Below are 21268 nucleotides of genomic sequence, written 5' to 3' on the forward strand. Positions count from 1 at the left end.
GCCCCCTCCTCACAGCGGTGTTCACTTAACGCTGTGATGAACGGATTCAGCTCACTAAATTAGCTGAGAGCTATTGACTGCTGCTTCTGATTAGCGAGCTGCATCCGAAGCAGCGAGCGGGCACAATACTACCCCTTTCAGCAGAAGCGAGCTGTTAGAGCTCCTTGACCAACATCCTAACAGTGTAAAACAATTTTGAATCTTTCATTTAATACTAAGAATATCAGACTATAACACACTATAAAAGATTTGGACTTTCTTAGACTACTACTAAAATAAATCCCAAAGGCTTAGTAATGAGAAGCAAGAAGTGAAATCCTACAGTAGGAGCCATTCCTTAAAATATAAAAATTACAGGTCTTATTCTTGATTTCATCTCATGAAGACAGGTCCACAACTAATGAAAAGAAGATCAAAGCCCTCTAGATTTCAGTTTTCCTATATACCCATCTCTTACTTATAATAATACTGCTGCACTGTCACACTATAGAAATAGTTAAAAGCCTTCAAAACCAGAATAGAGTAATAGCTAAATTGCTGCCAGTTCCACTTGGTTTTCTAAAATTCCCTCAAGCAGAAGGAACTAACAATTGACTTAGGAAGTTATGAAGGAATTCAAATGTAGGGATTTATATTCCTGCAGGTCAACCCACCACTGCACTGTATAATAAATGTAAACATGAAATGATATCATTTCATCTTTGCTCCTCACCTTTCCAACGACCTTTAAGAGAAAACATCCTGGAGCCTGAATTTTGTTTGACATGGAAGTCACACAGGCAGGATAATATGACATTCCTACCTACAAGCAAAACACCTTTAACACATTAATTTCTCCTAAAATAAAAATAAATGTTGTACAGATATCTCTATATCAAAGCTAGAATTAACACATGGACTAGTCAGAATCAAAGTTTTGTGTACAGTAGAAGAAATAATACATTTACAGTTCTTTGTTTTAAGAATTAACAAAGCCCAAACTGAACCTCTGTCCAGTAACACTCCATTTTGGATGTTATCCATGGACTTCTATTGAGAGCATAACCAAGAAAAAACACTTTCTTTTCCTATCTCTCTTCTGTTTCAAAGCAGGGCAAAAAAACAGATGGGATTAAAATGGAGCTCAAACCAAAGATGGGAAGTTTAGATTTGATTCAGCAGACGTAAGGAAACCATTATATAAAGAAGGGAATTCTTGGATAAGAAAGTTAGTTCAGGTGAGATACAACTAAATCACAGACAAGAATCTTAACAGGAAGAACAGTCTTGATTTGTTGCTAATAAAACAGCAGTAGGATTTGGAAGCAGTCTGAAAACAGATAAAGATTAAGGGAGCAGCTTCATTTTACACTTAATCAGCTCTAATGACAGGAGGTAGCCAAAACGGTCACTCCTACCGTACGGTACCCTTGGGCTCCTGCGGAAGATCTACCACTTCTGCACCCGCAGGGCAAGCTGGGGAGAGGGGACAGGAGGACATCACGACTGCTACAGTCACCACAGAGGAAGTACCAGAAAAAGAGCAGGTGTCCCCTTCTCCAATGCCCCTCTCCCCTCAACCCCCATCTCCAAAGTAAGGCTGTGTAAGATGCCACCAGTCTACCCCGGTTCAAGCCAGGTGAGTGAGAGTTGGCCCACCAGCAAGCCCCAGGCAATGGCTAACTGCTGACCTCAAACCACAGCCCATACTTCAGCAGAGGCACTAATCTGGATCCCTTCTCTCAGCTGCAATGTTTATTTTAAATAAACTTGTAGCAAACTAGCTTATTTGGAGACTTCTACCTTTGCGAAATTTGGACAATGTGGCTCAAAAGTTATCAGGACAACCAGCCCAATCACAGAAGTGTCATTTCCTCAGAAAACAGACCAAAAATAATATATAGCTAAATTGCATAAAATTCTTCTTCAGACAAGGTAATTAAAAATTAGAAACACTGATATGATTAAATGTTAGCAGAAAACATAGAGTAAAACTGAATATCTCATTTTGGAGACAATGGGCGGGGGGGGGTCATAAAAACCCTATGAAAGATGGACATGCTTTCATGACAGAGTGAATAAAATTGATTTTATGCACTACAACTACTAAAGAATTAATCGTATAAAATATTTTCCCCAAAGCTCTGGCAACAAGATTGCTAGTTTCCTCAAATTCAATCTGCAAGCAGAACTGTAAACAAGTAATCAAAATACAACAGTATCAAACTGCAGGGGGGAAAATCTATACAGAGGCTTTCCTCCTTCTGATATTCATATCTTTTTAGAAGAAACACAGAGACCCCGTACCCTCAGTACATTTTAAGATTCATGTTATATTAAATAGTAGAATAATATGATTGCCCTAGCCATACCAAAAATAGCAGGGGATCTCAGAAGCAATCAAGCTGTAAGTGAAAAATCTAATTAAGGCAAGCAAAGTTTTTGTACCAATTATTTCTTGTGGGTTTGGGATTATCAGGCTTAGAAAATTCAGTTGTTAACTTTTTGATTTTAATTCACAAAGTTTCTTTTAAATCTAAAATACACACCATAAATGCTGTGGTATGATCATCAGACATGATCAAAGGGCTATACAATACATGATTTTTGAAACTGTTTTTTGAAACATCATCTTACAAAATAAACTATCGCAATAATTTCTTAAGTGTTTATATCCCTTCATAATAAAAAACAAAAAATATCATGAGAAAAATGAAGAGAATTAAAGCAACAGAACAAAAATCTAGTATCATGGATTGTTTTAATTACTATATAAATTTGATCTTCTTACATTAGGAAATGAATTTAAATTATGCCCTAATTGTGGATGTAAACATGGATCCACTCAAACACTGTCGTCGTCATACCAAGGTGAACTCTGAAACACAACCTAACTCACAAAATGCATTTCTAAAAAGCCTTTGTACCTTTGAAGATGAAGAAGTACTATCTTTGGAGAAGTTCAAGGTGTCACTGACAGGTCACTGATGTATCCTTGGTCGTCTCAGCATTATTGCTGAGGTCCTGACCTGCTTTCAATTAGCTGCTCAGGCAGCCCATGGTTTAATTTGTAACTTCTCTGTTAGAAAAGCCTTCAGTGACTTGGCATCACATCTTCCCACCGCTGTGCAAAAGCACAACTTTGTCAAAACATCACATAAATTTAAAACCAGTATAAGAATAGCAGAATCCACAATTCTTGTGATAGTTCTAATGAAAATGCAAAGAGAATCATAATAATTTAGCAAAAAATTTTTTATATTAAATTATTTATTTCAGTGAGGAAATTGCTATTTCACTTTTTACATATATTTTGCTTGCTCATTAAAAACAATTCAACCAATTACAATAGAAAGTTTAAGTCATTATCATGGACTTATTAGGAAACATGTCTCCAGCAAGTGATTGTTTATTAGGAAATTCTCTGGCCTATAAAGTAAAAGGCATCTGCTGACATACTGGATATAAAAACCAGGATAAAATTTTCTGCAAGTATTACAGAATAAGCTACTGCACAGCCTACTAAAACTCTTCAAATACTGAAAATTTACAACACTGCAAGAAAAATGTATCTTATTCCTACAGTAACTACACTTTTTACTGATAAGGACTACAGTACTTCATACTGTTGCTACACGCTATGCAACATCTAACACTGAGGTCACATGTGTTACCTACTAAAATGATATGCTAAGATCATTCCCAGCCTAAACTGGCAGACCAAAGTCAGGGGGGAAAGGGAGGTTTTTACTTGCTGCTGCCCAGGATAGCATGTGCTCCAGAATCACGTGATGAGCTATAGTAATACCCATCCCATAAGGCAGACAGCTGTTAAAGAAGCAAAGTTTGAAGTGCAGTCAAACTGTATTTAGATTCCCTGTATCACATCGTCATGGCATGCGTGCTAATTAAATGGATTCAATTAATTTCAGGTGACTGCTTTGAAAACTTCAAAAGCAGAGCAAGTCTGAGATGGCTGCTATCAATCACAAAGCACTGACTGAACGTCTTTCAATTTAACCCTTAAATATGTTTAATGTAAAAGTAACATATCATTTCTTAACAAAAGCCTCCCACTGATAAAAACTAAAAGCCCCTCTTATATTCAGAATGTAAAGTCACCTAGTGTTTCTTACTCAAGAGGGATGAAATATAAAGGAAATTTTGGCAAGCAACAAAAACAGGAAGTTCCCTATTAATGATTCCTATGATTGTCCATCTAGATATAAGCTTCCTAAGGCACCAATGTCAGCATGAGATTTCTTTCTCGTAACACCAACACATGCATTATAGATCGCAGGTAAAGCAGAAGCGACAGGAAGAGTCCTCTCTGTAACTGCCCTGAGTTCTCAAACAACATTAACTGAATACAAAACCACTATTATTTTCTGGTTTTCAGAATATCTTCCCCAAATATAAAACTGGCCAGATGCATTCTGGTATCATCACTAAGAAAATACTAACAAAACATGAGCAGCAACAAAAATTATTTCACGAATATTCATGTAAAATAAAATGTAATGGCTAAATGTGATCTGAAAGTTACCAAAAGGAATGGAAGACACATTTACCAATCTCCTGAGATTCTTATAAAGTCCAGTTGTATTTAGAGCAAACTTCTACCTCTATTACCTGCTTCACAATTAGACATGCCTGTTATTAACAGAGGTAATAAAAAGCAGCATTTTTACTATGTACTTTTTTCCATAAGTCAACATATGCTTTTTTAAAGTATAAATATACCAAAGATTAAACAGCATCTGCAGCGGCTAGCAGAAAAAGTAAGACATATTACTCAAAAAGTATATTCCATGTTCATGAATGTATCTTGTACAACCTTTTATGAAATTTAACTAAAATTGCTAGTTGTGAGCATGGACTCTTGGCACTAAGTACTGTGTAGTAGATGAGTACAAGGTGAAACAAAGCACGAAGTTTGCTGGCAGAGTCAGCCAAAAACAATATTAAAAAAAAAGTGAATAAGTCAGCCAGCTTTCACTTTAATACCTGACACTTACTCAACCGATAACCACCTGCATGCTAAGTCCTTGGCAGCTTTAAAACGTGTGGGGTTTTTGTGGTTTTTTTTGTTTTTTAAGAATAAAATACTCAAAACTATTTCCCATCATATCAAGCACAAACATGCTTTCATTTAGCTTCAGGAATGTGTCTTATTTTAATCTTTCACCTTTGTTTAGTTGAAGAAACATGTATTGCTGATGATAGGAGGAAAGCTAGATCTTACTTAAAATATGTTTTATGCTATGTGTTTGTACACTCTCAGGGACACTGCATTCCAAATTGATAATTACTTGTCTTGATTTTTTTTTTTTTTTTAATGCAGCCAGTCCTGCAATAACAGCTGGCAAGATCAGCAACCTTCTGAGTCAGTAGTTTCATATATCAGGCACTCATTTTAATTTTTAGCTGAAAAACTCTACTATGCATCCCATAAATCACCTCCTCATGATTCTGGCACCAACACTCACCCTTACAAAGTGGACTGCATATTCCCAGACAGGATATTCCTGATACAGGAGCTGTAGTTACAGGCCCTGCACTTACAGCTGTAGGTGTTGCACGCACATATACCCACTTGGCCCCAGTGCCCTGTTACATCCTGGCGCAAAAGTGCATATGTATAAAGACTGACACACCGTGGGAGTACGCCAGCTTTATTTTCCATGCAATATAGCCTCAGGGCTGCAGAGGACTTCTGGCAACTGAAGTAGGTTGCAGTCAATTACAACAGTCCTCACATACACTGCGTGCAGACTGCGCCAGCGCCACACAACCCAGGTGCAGATGACCACCTTTGCTCTCTGCTTGAAATGGACTTCACAACATACAGCTTTGACTCGACCTGCTTTGCCTTTACAAACGAAGAGTAGGATGATAATGCAAGAAGAGACCAGTGCAATTGTTTGGTTGCAGGTTCCAAGAAACAAATGCTTTTGTGGATCCAAGGTTGTTAGTACAAACTGCAAAAAATAACAAACTCATTTTACAGTAGAAAATAATATTAGGGAAAAAGACACAGACAATAGGAAAACAGGATTAAGTTATGTAACAGTAAACACGGAGATGGCAAAACAATGAAGGGAAATGAGTATATCTTCAGAAAAACGTGCAGTTGTCTGACATGCAAATAACTCCAAGTTACCACATTCCTATAATTGCAACTAAAACAGCCCAGGAATACCATGGTACTCCCTCTTCCTCATCTGGGAATCTGTAAAGACTGAGTTCTAAAACAGACAAAGAGATATAGACAGAAGATTTAAGAATTGTCTTCTCAGGCTGACCCATATTCTTGACAATTCCCAGGCTTGTTGAAATTCAGGTACAGAAATACATATGACAAAAAGAATTTTCCAGCTATTCTGTACGAGCACTCTGAAATTGGTCTTTCAGAAAATATGGCACAAGTATAAAGTTCAGCAACTTGTTTCTCTTTGTTGATTGAATTTACAGGACTGAAAGGAACAACTGTGCTACTTCTGATGGTCCTTCTGAGGCAACTCTCTTCAATCACTTGTCACTTGTAAATGGATGGAAGATGATGATACAAACTGTGAAGAACAAGTGCCTCTCACTGAAAAGATTTTCCAAGTACATTAGAGTCCTGAATAAAATGTGTAACACTAAAAAAAATCTCATTTTTTCATCTCAACTGCATACAAATATACAAAATACAAAAGCCCATGAAAGCTCAACATAAGCATTTCTGGTTTTGCCTGAATTCAGTGAGGCCAGTCTAACACATCTCAAAGGGACTGGTTTTAGAGTGTACACCTCATTTTCTAAACAATTCTCAAAAGTATCTCCACAGTGAAATATTCAAAGATCACTTGTCACTTGTAAATACTAGCTTAAACTTTATATATTGCTGTATATCTGGACTCTTCTAACTTCTGAAGACAAATCTAAGGGATTGCACTTGGCTATATCTGATCTAAGAAGTACACGTATTACTGTGTAGGATATATGTCTCCTAATTAGCTTTTCTCAAAATACACATGGGAAGCAAAAAAAGGATTAACATTGTATTTCCTAAGCTTGAGAGACCACCAAGAACCTCCCCGGTTACAGGAGTTCCCACTGGCCCTACCCTGGGCTGGTCAGAGCTGCAGTTTCGCTCCCACTGCAGCTCCACATGTGGGGAGGGCAGAGCCCTTCGGGAAGGCGATGTGGGTCGGTGGTGTAGAGGCAACAGGCACCATCACCAACAGGTCAATTCTGTTTCCATTAGACCTCGGTTTACGTGTAATATAGTGGTGGAAACTTGCCACGTTTACAGAGCAACAAATTAAACCCACTAACACAAGAGTACTCCGTTCCCTTTCAGGTATTATTTCTACCGCTTTGAATCAGTCGTTTGGTACCGTGGCAATCTCTGGAAAGTGAATCTTAATAATATTTTGCAGAGTGCCTCATATATTCTCTTACTGCCTTTTTTTTTTTTTTAATCTGGGCCATAAAATTGTGCATCGTATATGTTTTATTTCCATTCAAATTCAGCACTAGGCATGAGAACATATTTCTATGCTACAGGTACTTTTGTAAAAATCTGTGAGTAGTTTAATTTAAAAGCCATGGACAGCAACCTAAAGCAATTTTTGACCATGCAAAATGTTTTATAAATAGTTCCATGTGCACTGTTCATCTGGAGTCTCACTAGAGACGAATAATGACCTTGTATTTCATTCTCATTTACTCTGAATTAGCCAAACCTTCTGTTTTTAATTACATACTTAATACACCTGGCATGGTCTAATTACAGAAAACAAAACATCATTTAAACAAAAGGTGACCTTGAACTCAGTCCATCAAAATACCAGTTAACTTTAAGTTTTCAGTTTTTAACGAACTGCCAAGACATGCAATAGCAATTTTCCAAATGTGATCATACGCCTTTAGAGCAACAGACTTACTACATTAGGAAACATCTGTATACACTCTTTATGGCTTTCTTCGTTATTAATGAAAATCCCTCTTAGATTTCAATAGCGCTATAAACAGTTCTATAGGTAAACACCAAGTTCACATGACTGATATTTTTAATGTGTTAGACTATATTAAAGCTAGATTTGACAAGCAACAGCCTGCTGGAACTGAAGCAACTTTTTTCAGAAACTAGTTAGTCTCGTATAAGTATTGCAACTATGAATGAAGGGAACATGTAGCTGTAGCAATGAACATAGCTGCAGAAGAGACAACAAAGGGCCCTGACACAAGAAACTATTTAAATAGCCATGTCAGTTTTAAACACGAGTTATCCTACTGTTAAACTGTAGTTACTCACAGGCTTGAACTTGAGAATGTGCTTAAATTACATTTTGAATTGTGTTGAAGAGTTTCAGTGACAATTTATTTTTATAAGAAGGCTTCAATAAATTAGTGAATGGTCTTTACATATTTGATACGAGGTTTTTCCTCCTATTTGTGACCAAGTAGCACTAAGAAATTAGGCACAGCATACTTAATAAAGCATTTGGGATTTAAAATCAACAGAATGTAATGCCTACATAAAATCCAATGAGGCCTAAAATTTCTGTAATGTAAGCACACCGTGTATCATTTTACACTATGTACTTTCTTGACATTGCAAATTCATTTTAGTACAGCAATAATTTAAGTATACTTTCTACTCAGAAGACTTCTAGTTGTTTCCTTGTATTTCTGACTTTGGTCATCATTACAGACCAAATCCTTCTCTCCTCGACATGTCAGAAGAGCCAAAGTACAGCGCTTGTGAGGTTAATGTTATCAACAGCTGTAGTAAGGAAAGACAGGAATTGAAATTTAAATACACTCAGGAAAGATCTACCAAACTACAGGATAATTCATAAATAGTTGGCTTTACAAACATATATTCTCAGAATTTTTCTTCTATGTTCTGTATCACTGATAATTGTATATTCTAAAACAGAATACTCCAGCACACAAGCAGGAGAGAAGCTGGCTATTATAAATTTTGACAATGTTTCAGCAGTTTACTATCACCGCTGACACATCCAACGTTTTAAATGTAGATGACAAGAAAGTTAGAAATATTGTTTTGCCTACACAGCAGGTCAGAATGGCTAGATGTTTGCTGAGAAACAAATTCTTACTGCACTAGTAGGTTATGCAAATTCGTATGAAAGTAGCCCATACAGGTAAGCATATATATTCAAGGTTATTGTGAATCTTGACAAACACCCATCATTCCATTTATTTGGCTGGCAAAATAAGGAAAATACTGCTTGTCTAAAGGAGAAGAGAACCCAACCTTTTAATAGCCAACAGATGGAATTTTATATGTGTGTGTGTGTGTGTGTGTGTGTGTGTGTGTGTGTGTATTTATTTATTTATTTATAAATAAAGGAAGTAGCAGGAAAAGATCTACAACCATATATGTAAACCATATATGTAATTTACTAATAGATCTGATTAAATAATGCCATACATATCACTTATTATCTGAACTGCAACAGCATCTGAACCAAGACCTCATTGCCTGGCGCTTTCCAAACTGCCCAGAAGGAGACACAACCTAAGTAAGGTAAGTTAGTTACAAAGCAACAGGTCATTTGAAAGGGAAGATGAGATATATGGGAGCGAGGAGAGTTTAAGCTTTACAGGAGACCAGAAGGCAGGATGCCTGCATCTTATCCCAGCTCTGCTATGAACTGAACATAGTATCTGGGAAACACCACTTTCTGTTTCTGTGCCACTGTCTTCCTGATGATCACAACATTTATTCATTTTTGCTTTATACAGGGCTACGATTAAAAAAGTACTCGAATAAATACCCAGATCTGGATCCTTTTCACTGCTCTCTCTCAACCGAGAGGTTACTACTATTGGAATTACATCACTTCAGCTATAGCAGAAAAGTCTTTCCTTACAGTCTAGGTTAGCCCATATACATAAATACTGCATTCACTGAAGCATATAAGCAACTGGAGCTAGCAGCTTTCCCCTTACAAGAAGAATTTTCCCTTCTTTTGCCTTCATCCCTGCTTATTCATCATTCTCAACAATCTCCTGCTCTACCAACCCCCTGAAACCAACTGGTTAGAAAGCACAACAGGTTTTCAGACGGGTGACAGCCTCAAGGCATTTCTGTTTAATTTATGAAATTGTTTTGCTCATTTAACACATTGAGAAACTCCTATCTGAATTTATTATGTAGTATTTTGCTAAACTAAAGAAGAAAACTCCCCCTAAAAGCCACAATATTTGAATCTCATAACTGTTGTCTGTTTTACAAAAACTCCATGTAATTTATATACCATGAAAATCATTTGTCATAGGTTCAAACAGTGCTTCATTCCCTTAAGATCTGGCATAGCTATGCTGATTTGAAAAGAATCCTGTCTGTCGGACAATGCTAGTGACATAAAAATAACCTGGAGCAAATAGGTGTGTTACATTAGCACAGAGGAAAAACACCAGAAATAGGGATAAAAAAGGTAATCTAGAGAAAAAGCCTTGCGACGATGCAGGACAAACCAGCCCTAATATATGTAAATTCTCATGAATTCTGAAATGAATGGCACAAAGAGTTAAAATGCAGTTTATCTGCAAATTATAAACAATGCTAATTTTTACTGAAGAATCTCTCTAACAAAAGAGGGGAAAAATCACCATTTCAAAAGTACAACACAGGTAATATAATCTTGTGTAACCCAAATAAACTGAAGTTAGTCTTCTGAACTGTTTAAAACATGGCTAATCATTTCTGTAGCTAGCATTAGAGTACAATAAACATGTCTCAAAAACATTGCATCTGTGGTGAAAATCAGAACACAATCCTAAAGAATCAGTACATAATCTTTAAAAAAAATGTAAAAACCAATCAAGATGCGATCTTAAAAATTTCAAAGACTGTTTTCTTATATTGGCATTTATATTTCTAGTACTAAACTGCATTAACCTTTGTTAATATACTGTATGGCATAAAATATTTTCCTCTTTCAAGCCATTAATACCAGCCAGAAAACACACCACAATATAGTCTGAGCAGATCATGCACTCTAAAAAAATCATTCCTACAAACTGCTGGATTACATGAATGAAATACTGAGCTTGAAGACAATGGCTGCTTCTACACTTTCTACACTGTACAACTATTATAACAAACCTGGCAGCATCCTTGAGCATAAATTCCTTCACGTCTACCAATTCGTCTCCCTTCTGTGGAGCCAATAATTTATTTACACATCTTGAAAATAGTTCACACGTGAAACAACAGAGTATTTTTTAACATGACAGTGTTTTGTCTCAGAGTCCAAAAGTAAAGACTTTGCTCTCTAATACCTTTTCTCTGACTGTCTAGAACATACAGGCAAAGCAAGTAGCTTCTTAGGGGAGACAGTACACTGACTGACTGACTCACCTCTTTCCTCTGCTTACACTGCCTTTGCTGGTGCCAAGGAGTTGCAAGGCAGTTATTGTATTGCTTTCTGTGCTGCTGCTCCAGAACCAAAGATGGCATTTCACAAGCTAAAATTAGTGGCCTGCTGACAGATGTCCTATTCCTGGAAGACAAGCTATTCCCACCTGTGGATACTCATGCTGCAAGTACAGAACCGATGAGACACAGGGTAACCGATCACATTCTTGGCAGCTACTCTCAACTTGGTTATGCTCCAGGGACCTTCAAAGGAGAAATGAACACAGTGCTCCAAATCTTCATAATGATTTGAGGGGGGGTATTTATACCCTCATGCATATATAGTTTTATTTGTATAATATTCTCTCTAAGATAGATATGTAAGGGAAGATTTAATAACCTATATAACTTGAGTAAGTTATTTTTCCTTGGAGGAATAAGAACTGTTAAAGATTGTTCAAAGAGCTATAACTAGGCATAACATCATAAATTTTAAACTGAACATAAAAAAAATATTTTTTAGCAGTCAGATCTATAAAACTGTGAGACAGTCCCCCAAGGAAAGTGACAGAAGTAACTTCAATTCTGTCATGTTAAACTAGTCTGGAAAAAGCATTCAGTAGCAGATTGTTGGAATAATATATCTGAGTAAGGATACAGAAAAGATCATTTAGTAAGTCATTTTCATCTATCATTTTTCAGATTAGGAGTGGTTCGGAAGAAGAACTACCTTTCTAAATAAAAATAATATAGTAGTACACATAAAAAGAAAATGTTGGAATCATTCTTTAATTGCTAACCTACTTTAAGATGACCTCCACATGTACTCACATTTGAATTATGCTGTTAACGCATCCCAAGTATAAGAGGCTCAGAAATCATCAGAAGAATAAATTGATGTTCTGCTCCTTTTGAGTTCTAACAGATATTACCAGTGGATTTGTTTGGTTTTGTGACTCAATGTTTTCTTTAAGCTGGGGATTCATTTAAACATAAAGGAAAAGCAGAACTCAAGTTTATCTGAAACAGAAATGTTGAAAGGCCAGGAAAATTTTGTGACAGTCTATAAAAGTCACCTTTTACACCCTTTGCGAAAAAACATTTATTTACAATGATTTTGAACCTTTCTGCTTTTGATTTGAAGGAGACCAATAATTTATACAATACTCTCTCCCAAAAACTTAGAGAGTCAATATTATCCAGATTGTTTTAGGGAAAAAAAAAAGTGCTAAGGTCAGAAAGTGGTGTTCCTCAAGTAGCAGTATATTCAGGTATGACAAGTCTGCAGAGAAATCCAGTCTGCCCCTAATCTAGTAGCAGAAGCAAGTTTTCTTCAAACAAGGTGTATTCAAAGTAATTCTGTCTGCCCACAATTTAGTAGTGGATACAAACTACTACTGAGACCCTCCAGATTTTCCTCACATAATTGCTTCAATTATTGGTTTATAGCACCTGTCAAACTACTAGACACTGCAGGAAACATGCAGAAGACAGATTCCTGAGACTAAAGGGCTGACTTTATAAACATAAGTTGTAAACAATAGCTTGAATAACACAGGTAAGTTAATACTATACTGAATACAGGTAGAGTTAGGAATATACACGTGAGCGTAGCTTCCTGAAGAGCTTCCATTACAAGCTGAAACTGAATCTTATGAAGGAACATAAGGTCTTAAGGAAAACAATGCCTGAAGAACCACTGAAGAGCTGTATCATACACAGAAGCCTCCCCAAAGGCAATGTGCTTAGCAAAAAGCATGTCTGGATTCCTTGGGACAGCTCTGCAAGTCTCAGGGATGGAAACGTTCCTCAGATGTCAAACCATGCTTGTGTTCTTGTATCACATTCCTGGCACTCTTGCAGTAGATCCTAACACAGCATGCTATTTTCACTGCACTACTTTCTTGTGAGGAAATCATCACACACATAGACCTTTCTGCCATACAACTGAAAAGCTGAACAATTTTCCTAAATCTTCTCGTCAAAAAAAAAAAAAAAAAGAGAGAACAAATTTGATGTCTCAGTTCTGGACATGTAAGATTTAGATAAGAATACAGACAGGTTGATTTCCTAGCTTGAATTAAACTCTGCAGGATGCATATGAAGTGCAACCTTGTACAGTTCTTTCTAATATAAAGAAAGCCAATAATGACTCAAGATATATTTTTCCTAAGTATGTGGTAATGAATAGAAAAATACTACTTTCACTAAAAGGATTACAACAATGAAGGAGTGAGTATGTAGCCGTAAGCTCACAGAGATGATCCACAAGGGGACATAAAGACCACATTAAAGTCTCAATTAAAAAAAATGGTTCATTAAACCAGCCAGAAAGCTCCCATTAAGCTCTTGGGAAGTTTCCCTCAAGAAGATCATGAAAACCTTTCCAAGAGATAGGTGCACTCCTGCCTAAAGAACAACTCCTGTTTTTGTTTTGAAACAGTGATCCTGAATTAAAGGAAAGGAGACTTCCCCCCTACTCATCAACAAAGGATGAGAACAAAGCTGACCATCGCCCACAGAAACCAGACCACATGGCTATATATGTACGTATGGCGAACTCCCTAACATTTTTTGATAAGGATGTTCTCAGAGGATCAGCACAGAAGTATTTTAACTCAAGGAGACATTCAACAGCCTGGCTTAACACTCCAAGAGTCAGGCAATGCAAATCCTACAACAGTAAGCCTGAATCCCAAAACTCATTGTCATCACTGAGAGGTAGAAGAGATTCTGGAATAAAAACTGCCTCCAAGAAACTAGGGGAACCTTACTTCTTCTGATTACTGATGATCCTCAGACAGTTAAGATAAAGATAAGATGCAAGAAAATGATGAGTAGAAGGACCCTGACTGGTGGATTGAAGAAACATCTAAAAGGAATCATAGGGATAATCCAAGCCAAGACCAAAAACATTAATCAGTTTAATCAAAAATATTTCTTAGTTGTCAGGAAAAATAGGCCCACTGTTGCATACCCCAAGGACCAAAAAATTGGCTTTGAACATCATCTTGAGGCCTACCCACTGACAATTCTCCAGCCTGAATAGGGTAATGTAATCAACTTTCTTGTTATCCAACATAATTAGTGCTCTCAAGAAATAGATGGCCAATATATGAGTTAGATACTAGATATGTCTCTTCCAAATGTCATCTGCTTTCCTGCAGAAGATCAAGACCTCATGCCTCCCTGTTTGTTTATATAAATTACCTTGCTGGTGTATTTTGGTGCTCTTGAGACAAGGAGACTTAGATTCTTCCTAATACTCTATTGTCATCATTGCCACAAGGGAGTACCAAGTGGAGTGCTGAAAAATATCAATTTCTTCAACTACAACTGCCCTTTGGGTTGTATCTGTATGAAGCATGAGCCTTTCTGATAACTTCACCAGCTGTAAGACTTAAATATTCATCAATATAGCAATCAGCTAGCTGTTCCAAAATATCAAGACGACTGTGAGCCAGCTCTGACTCAACCACTATGCTGAGGAGAGAGAGTCACTTTTCCAGAGAAAGGTCAAGAAATGTTCTCAGGCACCGCTGCAGTGCTCAGTCTGCAGAGGAGACCTTCTTCTGAGAAGTTCCAGAGAAAGTTGCTGACTTGAACGAGGAGGAATTTGGAAACAGTACTTCTGTATGTGTGATATGGGGCAGTTTGAGGACAATTCTGTAAAAAGAAGTTAAAAAGCAGCTGGGTAGATTCTCTGTCTCTGGCAAGTGTGAGTGGCTATGTAGAAACTCACTGAAGTGTTCTTAACTGTAGAACAGATGGTGTTTGTTCTTTAGATCACTGAGGGGGAATTAGACCTGGCATTCTTTCCAGTAAAGCAAGCATCTGCAGTGGTGCTTCTTCGTTACCGAGCTATGACTACATGATAGAAGTGCCATGTCAGGAAAAGATAAAGAACTGATACAGACAATGAAACTGCTGCTTCATCTTAATGTCAAGGACATGTGAAATTCTAGCTAAGGAAAAGAGACTGCTGAAATAAGTCTTGTTGGGAAGCAAAGAGCTTTGTTATCTTTAAAGGCTAGGACAGATCACTTTCCATTTCACAAGGCAAGAATTTGCCCCAGATGGAATATAGATAGAACTTAAAATGTATAAACCTCAAAAGAACTTTACAATATCAAACCCTGTTCTAGGGAAAGCACTCAAATCTATATATAATTGATGCCTTACAGCAATTTTATATGGCAATGCTAAGAAGTAGAGCCAATTAACTCTCCCTTCTCTTCTGGACAAGCCTAAATCCCAAGATGTGGAAGCCGGGCTGGCTCATAAACAACTCTCCAGACTTTCAGAGGCCATAAGTGTTTGGAGAAGGCAGGCAAGATGAGGGCAGTAGAAAGCAAATGGGTTGCTAAAGCACCTCTTCCGAGACATTGTGCTCATCCAAGAGAACCTCTTAACTTTCCTCTGGGATAAATCAAAATGAGTGAGATTTCAAACAAAACCTGGAGCAAACCTACTCCATAAGCCCAAACAAATAAAACTTCATTCAAAAGGATATATCTGAAACTATTCTTGATGCTTTTATGGTTCTGGGCCTAAATTCTTTACAACTGAAGTACTTCCCAAGCATACTGTTTACCCCTAATCAAAAGAAATCCAGGAATGACCATTCCATCCAAAACAATATATAATTACACATACAAGACACAGCTTAAAGTCAGAGGGCTTAAGCAATCCTAGGCCAAAATGTCAAAAGAAAAAAGGTAAATAAAATTAAAGTAAGTAAAAAATAACTCTCTAAAGAAAGATAATGCTATGGCTCCAAAGGGGACTAGAGCAAAAAGGAAAATAAATTCAAACAGAGAAAATGAAGACCAAAAGAAATACATTTCAAAAAGTAATCAACAAACTAGAAATAGCTTAGCTGACAGGAACAGAAGACCAGTGTCATTCAGCCCAATATGTATTCTACACCCGCAGAGTGTTTGAAATATGCACAACCACATGTGAATGCGCCTATGGGCATATCACTAGAATTTCTAAATAAGTCATAGTCACATGGCCAGAAGGCATCCATGAAACATTCCAAAGCACATTTTCCAAACCTCCTTAGGGCCATACCCCTTACACACCACCATTCATTCAGAATTGAACCTAGAATTATGCTCTAGCCTTTAACACAATGCTTAATTTTTACAATATATTATCCCTCTCCAAAGATACAGAGGCATATATAAGTGCACACACACACAAGGAGTGTTTGTATGTTTGCATACATGCACTGGTAAACTTCTGCACAACTGAGATTTCAGTGCAATTTTATTTAATAAAATTATTTCAGACTGTTATGTATGTATTGCTAGACAATGAAATTATTACCAGAACAGAGGATGGTGAGTACTTTAAAAGTACTTCAAATATTATGAATATTTAATATGTTCACAAGTCTTCTTTGCTCTTTTGGGGATTATTCCCATCTGGATTAGACATGGCTCAGAAGACCTGCTTTCTGAGAACAATCTGATGCAAATTCAGATGGATGATCAAAATCTACTGATAGCACCAATTTTCTGACACCTCGGATGGACAAGAGCAGGTGCAAAATTTTCAGGTATAAAAGGTCTCCTTCAGTTTCCTTCTGTTGGAAGCTGTGACCCTATTCTGCAGCCAAAAGCATATTCCTGAGGAACCTCATTCAAGTACCCGAAGGGTCACCATTGCCTTCTAGAACTTGGCCCATCTTTCAGTGAGCTGCTTTGGCATAAGGATGCTTCATCTGTAAGATCTTAATAGGAATACGCAAAACCACCAGGCACATCATCTATTCCTGCTTGGCAACAATCACAAATATCCCTAACATCGCTGAGGAAAGTTCACTTAACACTACTTCCCAAGCTACACCTTCTACAAATGCCACTCATATTCCTACACACTATCCTCTTTGCTGCTGGAATCCAGCACGTCTTCTGCCATTGCAGTACTACTTATAGAAGCCTCAAATAGGCACCCAAAAGGGACCATCATTCTCAGCAGCGACTGGAAGATGTATGCATTACTGCGATGAAACCATGCATTCAGTCTGCTAGATAAAAGAGGCTGTTTCATGGATGCCTCCCAGACATATGACTATGGCCTATTTAAAAATTCTAACATTACAGTGTTGGTCTGATCAGAATTCTCCTCCCAGGCACAAACCCTTCAGCGGCACAGAAGTAACATGTTTGATACCATATATTCCTTGTAGGTTTGAGTCATGAGCCCTTATCTGGATTGTAACAGTCCCCATCGGTCACTTATAACTAGTTTCTGGATTTCTACTGTGTTAACTGTGGAGTACTCATTCAGACAACATACTGCAAGACAGCATGCAGACCAAAAAAACACCCACAAACTTCAGATATTTTAAATTATTCAGTCATGTTGTCTAAGTCTTAGGTAGATACTCCTTAAAAATAGTTTCTGAGTTTCAAAACTTGATTTTAAAAGCACGTTTATAAATAAATTTGGGTTAGTCACCCTTTGCTCCCTTTACTTTGATTCCAGACATCTACATTGATTTTAGACATATAGAACTGAGTAACTTCAAACACATGAAGTTTCCAGAAGTGCCAAAGGGTTAGGGGAAAAAAAAGCTATGGACAACAAAAGGTATGGATTTATATTACTATTACCCCCCCTCACCAAACATAACAAGACCTTTCTCCCTAAATATTAAAAGGAAAATGCAAACTGCTTAGTATATTGCCCTACTCGTATATAAAGGAGCACTCCTGAACAGATGTAGCAACAGACAACTGAACAAGAAATTCTCTTGAAGAAATCTCTGCTTAAACAAAAACCACCCCACCAGACTCAATCTGTATGGCTCACAACTTTATCCAAGAAACATTAAATTTTATTTTAAAAAACTGTGTGAAAAGACACAGTAAAGGGTAAAAAGTACATTCCTTGAACATATATAGCAAAAGGAAAACATATAGTTTCCCTATTATAGTTTTTCACAAAGGCAAACATCATGAAAAAGATTGTACAAGTTATCATCAGTGGAGCATGAGGATGTTCATATACCAGAACAGATTGCCTGGAAGTTGTGGAGATTCTGTCCTTGAACATGTTCAGAATTCAGCTATGAGCTGGTAGCAACCTCTGTATTTCCTTTTTAATAAACTTAACACTTTTTTAATAAAATTTTATGGTCAAAAGAGATMATTAAGATAATTTAGACATGCCAGAAAAACTCAGTTAGTAATTTCATTATTAAGCATGAAATTATGAATGATTTGAGATAAAGCATAACATTTAGAAAGTTATCTAACCTTAGTATTTGCAATGCCTTCTCAGTTTCCTTCAGGAGACATTAAGTACTGGACAACTTGTAAGTGCCTGGGGTTTATGAATGCAACAACTGCTTAGTTGCATGAAACTCTACTCAGCTTTTACTAGGATATAAAATATTTTTAATTGCTATATCCTTTCTAGCACTTACACTTCACAAGAACATACTGATAGCAGGTTAGAAACAAAAAAACCTAAGATCTATTCCACTTCTCCAGGAAGCATAAATAAGTGACACTTGAACTCTCAAGTCTTACTCATCTAATCAGCCCGTACCTCATCTCACAGTACGCATCTTTACACCTTCACAAGGCAATTCTGTTACACACGCATTGTTACAAGAAGGAACTGTGTTGGGCTGACTCCCCGCCACAATGACTGGTGCTCAAAGTCACTTGTGTCTCATTCAGAGAAATAACTCTGCTGGACCAGCTCACACAAATCCTATCCCAAGAGCAGGAGAAAGAGTACGTTGATTTTCCTTGTTCATTCCCTTCCTGGTCCCCTTCATCCAGGCTCCCAATGAGTAGTCTATTCTTCCTTTTGATTTCTTTCCTCTACCAGTCAATACACTTACTCTAACTACTCAAGACATTGATCTGAGTGCTGTGGTTAACAATTCAGCCTTCAAACCTCACTGACATTGTGCAATGGAGGACTATCATGTTTGCATGGAACAAACTTCATTTTTCTTCACCTTTTTCCTTTGTAAATGGATATCAAATTATATGCATACAACTCTTCGAAAGACTGTTAAATCAAATACTTGAAACACATTAGGGAAGACAATGCTTATAAACTCCTTACACAACTTTAATTTTGTCCTTTTCCAGTTATATTACACATTAACTTTATTATAAAGTCTTTAATTACATGACTACAGGTTATGACTCAGCCAAAGAGTTGGTACATAAGGGTCAAACAATCATAAATACAGCATTCCCTAACTTTTGAGCATTTGATTTCAGGACATAAGCATGTTTTTAACACTTTCTAGTGTTTAATATGAGATTACATTAGTTGAGAATCATTTACAACACTCGCATTATTATTTTTCTGAGACAGCCAATAAATAAACATCACAGACTGATATACTCCTTCATATTTGGGCTTATAGATCTCTTTGTTAGAGGATGCAACACGGAGGATGATTTTCAATCCATGGCTCAACCTGGGAAATCTGAAACAATGCTAGTACATTTGAAAAAAGCAACTGGAGTGTCCTTTCCTCTCTCAGCTCCCCTTTGGTAAGGTAGCAGCCTCAGTATTACTACAATTAAGATGTTTCGCTAGACTCCTAACTGCTCCTGGGTATGCAAGTTGCAGTTATGACTAGGACTCCTCTTGAAATTTCTGCTTGGCAAGAATGTACTTTCCCCTTTCAGATATGGATCACATTACAGTAGCTTTTCTCATTCCATAAAAATACTACTGCAGTAAACTGAATATTAGAAGACACCTCTGCTAACCAGACATTTCTGTTCACATACTGTATTTTTGTCCACTTACTAAGTGACAGCTTTCACAGCAGGCATAGTACACTCTAGATGCCAGGTGAAGCTCACTGTACTGATTTTCAATTTAAAGCTGTGAAATAGTTTACTGAATTGGCCATCTGCAAAATCCTCTCTTCCCCATATGTTACAATGGCAACTGCCAGCAGCAGAGGCACTTCAGATAATAATTAACTGATTAAAAATGTTGGGTTATTTTTCAGTGAAGGTATCTCAGCTCTGGAATTAATTTTTTCCTAACGCATGGTCAAACAGAGCTTATGTTTGTTGACTGCCATAACAGGAGATGTGGAACATCATCATCATGGTGTTTGATGAGAGAAGAGTCTGAAGACTGTAGGATATGGCAAGTACTGGTCTTCAGAGGTGTTTTGGTTTAGGAAGGGGGGGCAAAAAGAGAGAGAAGAAGGAAAAGAACAATAGAAGAATGAGTTGAAATCCAGCTACATTAGTAAATTGCTCACTTAGAATTACTGCAAACACATTAGAAAACTATGCTACCTAGATCCTAGGTTAGTGTAGGTATCTTCAAAGAAGATGGGGGCAGGGAATACAGGTTGGTGTTGGAAGTGATACGCCCCCTCCGCACACACAACTGCCAAATCTCTGAAACTTAGCAGCGCTCTGTCCTCTGTGAGCTGCTGTTGCTGTAGCAACAGCTCTTTAAAACATGGAAAACAGGTCAGGTAGTTTCAAACCACTGTTTCCAATGTCACTATTTTCCCCTGTAGTTTTGAATCAGCCAGCCTCCAAGATGATCAGTGGGCTGTTGCCATAGTGTCATCAGCCAGCAGAGAGGGGAAAACAAGGCTCTGGAGTGTCGTAGGCCATGGAGATGCTTAAGTAAGGCCGAGATCGGCCCCCTCCACCTACCACTCCCCTTCCCCAAATCCCTCAGCAACCCTCTGCAGAATCGCCACCTCCTTCAGTCTCCCTCTCTCTCTGCAAACGTAACCTACTCTTGCAAACACTTGCTCTTCTATAAAAGGGCACTGCACTATTTGGGGGTTAAATCCTGTTAACCACTGAGCATGGGTGAAAGGAGCATGATTTGCCCACAGTCTCCTCACTTCAACAGGCTTTGCGTCGCAGTAGTGCTCAA

General features: G+C 37.5%; 1 protein-coding gene across 1 annotated transcript in view; it reads right to left on the minus strand.

Moving 5' to 3' along the window:
* STK3 (serine/threonine kinase 3) overlaps positions 1-21268 on the minus strand; it is a 54322-nt gene that overhangs the window by 17334 nt on the left and 15720 nt on the right. The window lies entirely within an intron of this gene.

This window comes from Apteryx rowi, unplaced genomic scaffold (genome assembly GCF_003343035.1).
Source record: "Apteryx rowi isolate R43461 unplaced genomic scaffold, aptRow1 scaffold_165, whole genome shotgun sequence".
Taxonomy (NCBI): domain Eukaryota; kingdom Metazoa; phylum Chordata; class Aves; order Apterygiformes; family Apterygidae; genus Apteryx; species Apteryx rowi.